Here is an 11,395-nt window from a genome sequence, read left to right on the forward strand (position 1 = left end):
CCTGCTGTGCTGTCTGTGCAATAAAAATGTCCTCAAAAGATGTATACGATTATACATTTCTCACAGAAACATCAATCAACTACAAACAAATCAGCATACGGAAATAAGAAAACAGTGAAATATATCTCCAAGAAAAACTTTCTGGTTTAATTGGTCATCTCATTATAAAATACTCTGTGATCTACTTCAAGTTTGTGAACTCCCGCTGGCAGACATGCAGTCTTTAGAGAGACTTACTGGTGGATTATTCTATAATTTAATAAATAAGATTAATAAAGTGTGAATTTGTTGGTTTTCAGTTTTATTTTGAATATGCACTTTTAAAAATAACTGAGCAAGAGATCAAAACTAAACACAAGAGAAACAAGAAATGGGCCTTTGGTTTTGCAAAAAAAATAAAATAAAAATCTGCTTCAGGAAGATATTGTGAATTTTGTGTAGAAACCTCTGCTTTGGAGAGATTTTAAATCTAGATTAAAAAGAAAAAAAACTGTCAGAGATTGAGGACTGAAAGACAGGACAGGTTTTATGCATGAGTCACGCTACTGGTTACCTACGCACAGGTAGTGCATGATTATCAGGTCACACAATTTCCTTTAGAGAAAAGTAGTACCTGTAGCCCTCCCATAGGAAGGAGTGAACTAGATGTACAGGAAAACTGAGCAAAGTATTCCATTCCATATATCTACTTAAGCTCAGACTAAGGTCAGGGATCACAGAATTCAACTTTCTTCCTGCTTCTTCTTCCCTTCTCTTCCATCCATGGCACCGTCTGGGTAGGACCCCATCTACCCATCGCCATTGATCTCTATGTTTGTGCATTCCTGACCCTCATAAGTCTACCCTCAGCTTCTGTCTGCTCTGCCACTCTCTCCAGCAGCACTTTGGGACATTTCGGGACTACTCACAGCTAAGGAGAATGTTGTGGGAGTTGCTGGAGGTGGGGAGAGGTAATAGGGTTTTGCACATTCCTGAACACATTGGTATATAATTGTACATATTTTCTTTTATCATTAGTATTTAATTAAATCTGTCCAGTTAAGTTTTCCATCTGAAAAGTCTCTCTCCTTTATTATCTCTCTTCTTTCCCTAGCTGTGGGAGAAGATCAAGAACATAATTGTTGCTGGTTTAATTGCCAGCCGTGAGTCAAACCATGACAACAACAACAATTTCAGAAAACTGCACATGTATCAGTCACAAGTAAGAGCAAATTTTAAAAAAAGGTTCGTAAGACTTAAGAATTGTCTGGGATTTTTTTCAAATTATGTAAAGTTGATTAACTAAATATTTTGGTAAACAGAAAGAGATGCAATCTTTGAAACAATGAATACAAAATAGTATCTACCTAAAATATTATTTGATGGTAAACTAACATCACTAGTAGATCTATTGATTAAACATTACTGCATTTTACTGGGCAGTGGCATTCAACACAATCCCTCTAACACATTGCCTTTTTTTTTAATCTTTCAGAAAAACTTCATGTCAGTAACTGACTCCATAAAATATTATGACAAATATTATTTTGGATACATTTTTTTGTAATGTTTTAACCTTCCAGATTTTTTATGAGGTACAGTTACTCAATAAGAAATAAAATTTAATGAGATAATGTCTTAATTGATCGTCCACTTTTGAGTTTTGCAAGTCAGTTTAAAAACATTCAAATTAACTGAAATTTTTTTACTTACTCTAATTTCTTCCAAAACCTAGTCTTCCACTAAAAAACATTGTACAATTCAGTATAACTGGCATGTTTTATTTTGGTAAGAACTAGAATATAGAACAATTATTTTTTTTCAGTACAACATGTCCCACTAAGTATATTGGAATTTTTATAATACAGTTGAGGTATATTTTGGCCCAGTATACACATAAATTATTTAGTTCTGTTTTATGTGAATAAGAGAAACATTAATTCCTTAGAATACTGTCCTGGTTTACATATTAAAGCTGAATCCCAAAAACACAGAGGACAGAATTGCTCTCTATTACCCCCCTCCACCCTCCCAAGGGAAGACAGAAGGGGAATAAGGAAGAGAGACTTAAACTTTGGAAATTGAAACTAGAAACAAATTTACTATGACATAAAGTAAAAGGGTAACACGTGGGGGAAGAACAGATAAGTATTTATATACAAAACTTCGAAATACTAAGTTAGAAATCCTAGGACATACCTCTTGTGTTTCTCTTGGGATTGTCTGAGTTTCATCATATTTACAGCAGACTTGCACATTTGGCCTACCAGATGTTCATTCCTGATTGAGCCACAAAAGACCATGGACAGGTAGCAGTTGTTGATGTCCTTGTATCCATTGTCTTCTCACATGATTAGGATTAATCAACAGAAATAAATAATTCAGAGAGAATCAGTAAATCCAGAGAAGACACAGGGAACAAATTCTGAGTATTTAACATATGTAATTTATTGCTGGTGCACTGGAACTTCAAATGTTACAAATTAAATATTATTGGCAATATTTCTGACAATGAAATGCATTATTTTTCTACCTCCAAAAACAGAAGATGGAAAATATGTAAGCATATTTCAGAAAAACTTGAAGCAATTTGGTAGCAGATAACTCTGTTGCAAACTCCCTTGGATTCATTGATTTCTCCCTAAAATCATTATTACTTTCATTAAAATTTCAAAACAGTATTTTTTTTGCATCCGTTTAGATATATTTAACACTTTGGTTGTAACAGGGTTTAAAAAAACAAAACAAAACAAATTTACTCTGTGATAAATCAGAAGACCTATATATTATATTGCTGTTTATATGTAATATTTGTTTATATAATTTTGCAATGGATACCTTTTCCGATTATTCTCTCAGTATCTACAGAATTAGTTATAAGAATTAAGATAAATTAAATTAAGATAAATACTATATAGTCAATTTATGTTTATAGTGGATACAGAAACCCAAGATCATTCAAAAGATTGCAGTATTTTGCTATGAATCACTGTGTACATTTTGAACTCTCACTCAAAAAAAAAACCCAAACCAAAATAAATTTCTGTTTAAAACACAGAAATCTAGATCTGAGTTAATAAGTTAATAACACTTTATATTATTGGCATAAAAAGAGCTGTTATTTGGTCATGATTCATCTGATCTATTTTAGACAACACCATCTTTAAAATTATATTAATTAAACCACAGAAGAAAACTATTCAGCTGCTCTGTATGTCTAGAGATGTTAGAAATCTTTATTCATCTGTACACGTACAGCTAAGTGAATCAGGCATCTACATCTGAACAAGAGAAAGCCTCCAAGGTAATTTGGTCTTGACTGTTTTCAAACTCAAGTGAAAATAATGTCATGCTTAAAGTTTAATTTATCTTATTTCTCTAGCTTTCTCCAAAAGTGGAGTCTAATGGGTACTAACCCATTTTAACTTCTTTCATTATTACTGTAGAGAATTTTCTAGTTTCTCTCAAAAGCAACAAATTTTAGAGCAAAAGTCAATAGGTAAAGAAGACATAGTTAAGGCTGACCTGCACCTCTGCAATGGTTCCTACAGCCTCTTTTAGCAGTGGCATAAGTTCAACCACTATTTCCAAAGGTTTTTCAAGCTCCATGCCATAGATACTCTATCCAACTCCTCAGTTCCTGGTGTAGATCAACTGTCTTCTGTTTGGAAAACTCTAAGTATTGTTTTTTATAAAACATTTCTCCTCATATTCAGTAGACCTTTTCAGTCTTTTTCATGTCCTACCCATGATTATTCCTGAGATTTTTAGTTAAGATCATTATTCTCTATCTATTTTTAATTGGCCTGCATTTTTAAAACTATAATTAAATTCAATGAAAGGAAAACTAGTGATTTTCAAGGTACTAGGCAAAATATCAAGACATCCTGTGAAATTTGTGCTAAATCCCTCACTTTGTGTGACTTTCACATACAACTTAGAGTAAAAACGTACAGACTTTGAAAAACATTAACAACAGACACTGTGGGCAGCTATAGAAGTCAGAGTATGTCAGAAATAATAATGAAAAACTAGACCCCTAAAAAGCTCTTAATCATCTTTATTTATTCTACTCAAAAAGTCTTACCACTTAAAAGAGGGAGTGTAGCCAAATTTTTTACCGAGAAAAAGATTCTTGCCTTTGTGGAAGTGAATGGCAATCAATTATTTATTTGGGCATCGACTGACTTTCTTCTAGTTGCATTTCTTTAGGAATACCTTCAGAGATTCTATTCATTCTCTCTCTAGAGAAACAAATGAGAAAAAAACCTTCTTAAAATGCTACACTGTTTTTTATAAAGATTTCTTTTCTTGTCAGGAATTGTGTGGCTTTTCCTTTTCTTTGTTTTTTATCTCCAGAAGACTTATTAAAAATACATAATCACAGACTCACAGAATCTTAGAGCTTAGAAGGGACATCGAAATATCATCTAGTCCAACCGCCCCTGCCAGAGCAGGATCACCTACAGTGCATCACACAGAAACGCATCCAGGTGGGTTTTGAATGTCTCCAGCAAAGGAGACTCCACAACCTCTCTGGGCAGCCTGTTCCAGTGCTCTGTCACTTGAACAGTAAAGAAGATTTTTCTGATAGTTAAGCACATGCAGATAATAGAGTCAGAAAGTAGTATTTCAAAAGCAGAAGATGTTGGACATATTTTTCTTGGATAACTAGATATTTTTGGAAGTTGTGTGTGCCCCTTTCACCCTTATTTAAATGTAGTCCTACCTTACCACTGAAAGCTTTAGAAGGGAAGTAAATTATATTTGCCAGAAACGTATGATAAACTAGAAAATAACAGACTACATGATGGGTACTGTAGTTTCATTTTCAACAACTTGGAAGAAAAGAAAGAAATTCACCAGAAGGGACTTTTACACAAAAATCCAAAATACCAAATTTTTTCCTATGCTCTGGATATTGCCAGAGAGTTGATGAGTTCTGTATTCACAAATGAAACATGACACAATCTTGTTTTGCACGGGCTTGATTTCTGTAATCAAAGTTTTACACAGCTCGGCTTCATGAAAGAAAATGTTGACTGAAAATATTTGTGACAGTTGTGGGTAGTTACCAAAGTTGATATTACAGTACTACAGCAAAATGTTGCTACTTTAAATGCTAGGTACTAATTTGGTTGGAGTATATAACAGCATTTGCTGACACTACAGTGCCTATGTGTGAGCTCACATTACTTTAAGGGAGTCATTTTTCATGACTGACACCCCATTTACTCTGTAGAAACAGTGGAGTAACTTCCTGGATGAAAAAATAAAGCAAAGTGTGAACTTATATTTCCTGTATCCCACAATGATCAAAAGTCTGTTTTACTTGTGTCCTGGTTTGAGCCAGGATGAAGCCAATTTTCCTTTTACTGATTTTTTTTTTTTTTTTTCCTTCAGTAAGCTTTCTTTTAACTAGTATGAGAGTGTCCCAGCTTGACTGATAACAGTACAATGTTTTTCTAACTGCTGGGTCTTCAAGGTCACATCTTTACTCTGCCAGCTCAGACACTACGGGGAGATCTATGACCTGGAGGTTGAATTAGACAGCAAAATTGGTCAGAGATATTCCATTCCATATATCTACGTAAGCTCAGAGGAAGGTCAGAGATCACAGAAGACAACTTCCTTCCTTCTTCTTCCTTCTCTTCCCTTCCATCTATGGCCAGCATCCGGGAAGGACTCTGTCCATCCATCACCGTCGACCCTTGGGCTCGAGCTCTCCTGACCCTCATCACTCTCTGCTTTCTCCGGCAGTAATCTGGAATTTTTTGGGACTGTTCACAGCTGAGGTGAGTGCTGTGGGAGTTGCTGGGAGTGAGCGGAAGCAAGAGGCTCTTGCACATATCTGAACATATTTGTATATAACTGTATATATTTTCTTATATCATTAGTGTTTAATTAAACCTGTGTAGTTTAGTTTTCAACCCAGCCAAGTTTTTCTCTTTTTCTCTCTCTCCTTCCCTACCTGGGTGGGAGGGGGAGGGGATTGAGAGCATTGTTGCTGAACCTGAGTCAAAAGGTGACAAGTTATTGGTGCCCAACATGCGTCTCGATTTTAAGCACATATTATAAATTTTCATTAATTACAAGTGTTCAGAATTTCATCTGTGATGGGAGGAATCCCTCAGATAACAATGGGCAACAGTTCTGCTGAATTTCATAATGGATTGAAAACTGAACAGACCCCGGCTAGCTTGGTGTCATCTGCAAACTCACTGATACACTCTATGTCCTTATCAAGATCATCAATAAAGATGTTAAACAGAAATGGTCCCAACCCTGAGCCCTGAGGAACAGCACTTGTGACTGGCCGCCAGCTGGATTTGACTCCATTGACCACCACTCTTTGGACCCAGCTGTCCAGCCAGTGCTTGATTCAACAGATCGTATCCTCATCCAGACCATGAGCAGCCAGCTTTTTAATGAGAGTTCTATGGGGAACTGTGTCAAATGTTTTTTGGAGGTCCAGATAGACCACATCAACATCCTTTCCTTCATCCAATAGCTGGGTCATCACGTCATAGAAGGAAATAATTTTCTTTTAAGTATATCGCCTTAAGCATGGAGGTCTGAATTTTCATACCAAGCTGATAGCTTAAATATATACTAGCTGATATTAGCAAACAGATAGTCTTTACTATCATCTCATTGCTAACACATTTAACAGTTAAATACTCAGAGATGTCAATCTGAATTTTATCTCACAGATCTGAATTTTAAAATTATTTTTGGAAAGTATTATTTTAATTAACAGTTGAATAAATATTGTGGAACATAATAATTAGAGAAGTTTGTATTCATAGGTTTATAGCTAAACAGTGGATTCTACATGACGGAGTCACTGCTGAATGTAGATTATTAATAAAAACTAAAAAACAGGTTACACTACTGCAAGCACTCCAGTATGATAATATCTGTCTTTGAAATTGAAATATTTCTCTGAATTAGAAAATATATTTTTCACATAACGTTTGTTTTAAATAGTCATAATGACTTTTCTCTACTTATAGCTCTATAAAGATGGAAATTGTTGATATTTTTATGCTGCTGTAAAGCCTATTATTTCAAATTTTATTAGCATAACTATTCAGGTTATAGTCTTGTCATGGTTTAACGCTGGGCCAGCAATTAAATGAATGACAGATGCTCTCTAACCCCTCTGCATTGCCAGAAAGAGAAGAGAAAGAGAATAAGGGAGAAAGACTTAAGAGTTGGAAACTAAACTACACAGCTTTAAAGTCCCAGACTTTATTCCTGGAGTCAGTGGCAGATAGGAGCTGGGTTGAGGAATGCAGGGATTCAGGAACACATGGACTGGGATCAAAGGCAGATGAACAGATAGAGTCCCCTCAGAATCACAGAATCACCAAGGCTGGAAAAGACTTTTATCAAGACCAGACTATGACCAACACCACCACATCAGCTAGATCATGGCACTAAGTGCCAGATCCAATCTTTCCTTAAACACTTCCAGGGATGGTGCCTTCACCATCTCCCTGGGAAGTCCATTCCAATGTCTCATCACCCTCTCCTTGAGGAAGTATTTCCTAATATCCAACCTAAACCTCCCCTGGTGCAGCTTCAGGTCATGTCTTCTTGTCTTTTTGAAAAAAGAGCCCAGTTTCCACCTGACTATAAACTCCCTTCAGGTAGTTGAAGAGAGTGATAAGGTCCCCTGTGAGTCTCCTCTTCTCCAGGCTAAACAACGTCAGCTCTTCCATCCTATCTGTATAAGACTTTCCTTCTAGTCCCTTCACCAACCTTGTTGCTCTCCTCTGGACCTGCCCCAGGAGCTCAATATCTTTCATGAAGTGAGGAGGGGCTCAGAAGTGTACACAGTACTCGAAGTGAGGCCTCACCAGTGCTAAGTACAGGGGGAGAATTACATCCTTACTCCTGCTGGCCACACTATTCCTGATACAAACTAGGATGCCATTGGCCTTCTGGGCCACCTGGGTACACTGCTGGCTCATGTTCAACTGGCTGTTAACCAGTAGTCCCAGGTCTCTCTTTGTCAGGCTGCTCGCAGGACACCAGCCATGGATGAGAGCTTGACTCACATGAACCTTCACATGAATTTATACCCAGTATGATGCTCATGGGATGGAATATTTTGGTCAGCTTTGGTCACCTGTCTAGTCTCCTCCTCCCCTATAGAGTGTTGCAAGCATGACCCTTCTAGTCCATACTGTTTCTGGAGCATAAGACATTTAGCACAACCAAGCAGTGGCCTTGGTTCTGCATACCATTCTCCAGCTCTAACTATAAAAATTGAGCATTATCAGTCCTAGAAGCAGCCACTGACAGAAAAATGTGTCATTATTTTCAGTAACTGCAGCTACTTACAAGGGACTTAACTAAAAAGTAAAATTAATAGAAAGAAAATTAATTCTATCTTGGCTCGAACCAGGACACACCTCAAATGTCAGTATAAATTATTTAGAAAATTTAGAAGCTTGATGGGGAAGTGCATTGGATTTATAAAGGAAGTGTTTTCTGCAGGTCTATAGGAAACAAATAAACAAATGCAAAGGAAGCCCATGTTGAAAGCAATAAAAATACATTATGAAATAAAAATACATTATGAAATAAAAATAAGGAGAAAAATTATTTACTTTAACATTTAGGTTGGTGTACCAGAAATGCTAGATATTTCTTTTGGAAGGGGCTAGAGAGAGCATTTCTTACAATTTTTTCAGGAAGCTAATTTATATGGATGAATTTACATGAGGCAGAGCATGTGCAGCTGAAGAGAACTGAGTATTAAGATTTGGCATAGAATATGTTGTGTTGTAAATCAAATTTCCTCTGTGGCTTTGAAGTAAATTCTCAAAATATGCTTTACTTCACCCACTTCTACTAAAAAGATCTTGAATAATCAGATTTTTTTCTGCCACTATCTTGTTGTTGAAGTACAACACTTCAAACATAATCAAAATAAACAAGGGAAGGCAATAACCTAAATACTGCAAAACCTCTAGATGTACCGGCTTGAACGTATTGGTGAGCCCAAAAATACCATTCCAGATCATGTATACTTTTTAAAATGTATTTCTATCACTAATAAGATTATGGCTTGCAGGCACAGACTCTTGGAAATTAGTTTCACCCTAAATTTTGGAAAATGGGTTTAAATTAAAAATCTTGATACAGAAATATTTTAAAAGTAAGGCTTGTAGCATTATGTTAATGCCTCACAATAGTTGCCTGGCTTATTGTCTGTATAATTGTTCCTGCAAAATAAGGAGCAGTGTTCTTGTTTGTTTGTTTGGTTTTGTTTTTTCTTGTGTGCTTTGTATAGCACAATAGCACGATGCTTTTATTGCACTGACACATTAGTTAGTAGGCAATTAAAATACCATTTTAAACCACATGAATGAATCTATATATTTGTGAAAACATGGTAACACTATCAAGAAATATTTTAAGGTCTTTAACGTGCCTGCTATTGTTGCATATTAAATTTGGCGATTTATGCATATATATTTTCATAGCAATATGCTATGTCCGAGCAGTTTTCTCGTCAAGAGTTTGAATTTTAACAGAAGTGACAGTTTTAAACTGTATGTATCCCAGAGATAGTAAAATAGCTGTGACTCCATCATGCTAGTGATATTGCTTCTGTGTAGGGTGGGAGTTCAGGAGCAGGTTTGTCACATTGGCCTGACACTAAGTCTTACTCCAGTGGTACTATACAGAATTGGATCCATTGCTTGGGTTATTCAAAGTTGTTTGAATGTCATTGCTCTGTGTTTGCAAAACACTTTCTGCTTTCGTGCTTTTCAGAGCTAATAGAGTAAGTCATCTGTATTACAGGCAGTACAGAAAAGCTCCTGCTGCCTTTTCACAGAGTGTAAAAAAATACACTATTTCTGAAATGCTGAAATGAAATCAACATATCAACAAGACATGCTTGCTATTGCTGAAGAAACCTTCAGGGAATGTTATTGGTTATAGCACCTTCAAAATGGCAACTTCTAAAATAAAACTTTTCTTACAGGAGGTATCTTCATCACAGTATGCTAGCATTTTCACTTTAGTTTCTGGACTTCATGGTCACCGACATTCTAAGTTTTTGGAGGGAGGGTTGTATTGTGGGGTTTTTTTTCACACTGTACACATAACTCTACTACTAAGTTTTTTCTCCACATAATTCACAAACACATGCATAGGAAATAAAAATTTGATAATAATTAACTACTTAAGGGGAAAAAAAAGCCTTTCTCAAAGTTTAACATTTGTTCATCACTACCTCCAAATACTACTCCAAAGAAAATAACACCTTCAAAAAGAAAAAGAGTGTATTGCTCTAATCACAGTAATAGCTCAAAAGAAATACAATGTTCTATACTTGCATACTTTTGCACTGGTCTTGAAAAATGCAGATCTGTTGCATCAAATAGGAAAAGCACAGAGCACTAAGCCATAGAATCTAAAGTCAATAACAAAGAAAATCATTCCCAGCTCATTTCAGTAGGAAAGTGATTTGCACTAGAAACTGTTAAATTAAAGTCAGAAGTGTGCTGATGCAAACAAGTTTTCCTTTTTCCAATTTAGTTCTGCGAAACTAGGACTCATAGAAATTGGTCATGCACAAATTTTTCTGAATAGTTAAATCAAATATATTGATCAGCACAGTCAGACAATAAAAAAGAAAACATATGGCTTCTGGCTCACCCTGGCTCTGAATTAAATTTATAGGGCCTGTCCTCTTTATGATATTTTTGGGGGGTTTTGCTTGTTTGTTTGTTTTTCATCTCTGATGATGAGCAACTAGACCTGGCAACATTCTCTGTCACCTGTGTGGAATTTTCTGTGTCTAGAAGTGTCTTATGCTGACACAGCTAAATGTTTGAAAATGCACCCCTCTCTGTGTGTTGCATAAAAAATCAGGAATTTTTCCAATCCATTCATTTTATTCACAAGGAAGAATAAATAACTGCTTTATAATGGCTGAAAATAGCTTAATACTGTAGTAAGAAGTATCCTGCAAAGAGGGCAGTTTTTCAGAATACTGTCCTTGTATGAACCTGTCATTTGGATCTGGGAAGCAATAACTTTTACATTCAGCGAAATATCTTCCACTTAGTGCTTTTTAAGTCATGTTTAAGACACTTCACTGAAAGAAAATATTTTACTAGTTAAAGTAATTAATCATAAGATAAATGGAAATAGCATATTAATTTTTTTTGTTATAGATAACCTTCCATTAATAACAAAATAATATTAAGAATGTGTTGACATTCTGTAGGAACATTTTTTTTGCCTTCAGAATGTTAGGTAAGTAATAAAAATTACTTTTTTTTCTCATGTAAGAGAGATGACTTAGAGTTCCATGTTTTGCATTATCATAGGAACAAAAGATCAGGTCAAAGATTCACCAAACCTAATATCAGAGTCTATCTTTCCC

Source organism: Chaetura pelagica, unplaced genomic scaffold (genome assembly GCF_000747805.2).
Source record: "Chaetura pelagica isolate M959 unplaced genomic scaffold, ChaPel_1.0 scaffold106, whole genome shotgun sequence".
NCBI classification, from domain to species: Eukaryota; Metazoa; Chordata; class Aves; order Apodiformes; family Apodidae; genus Chaetura; species Chaetura pelagica.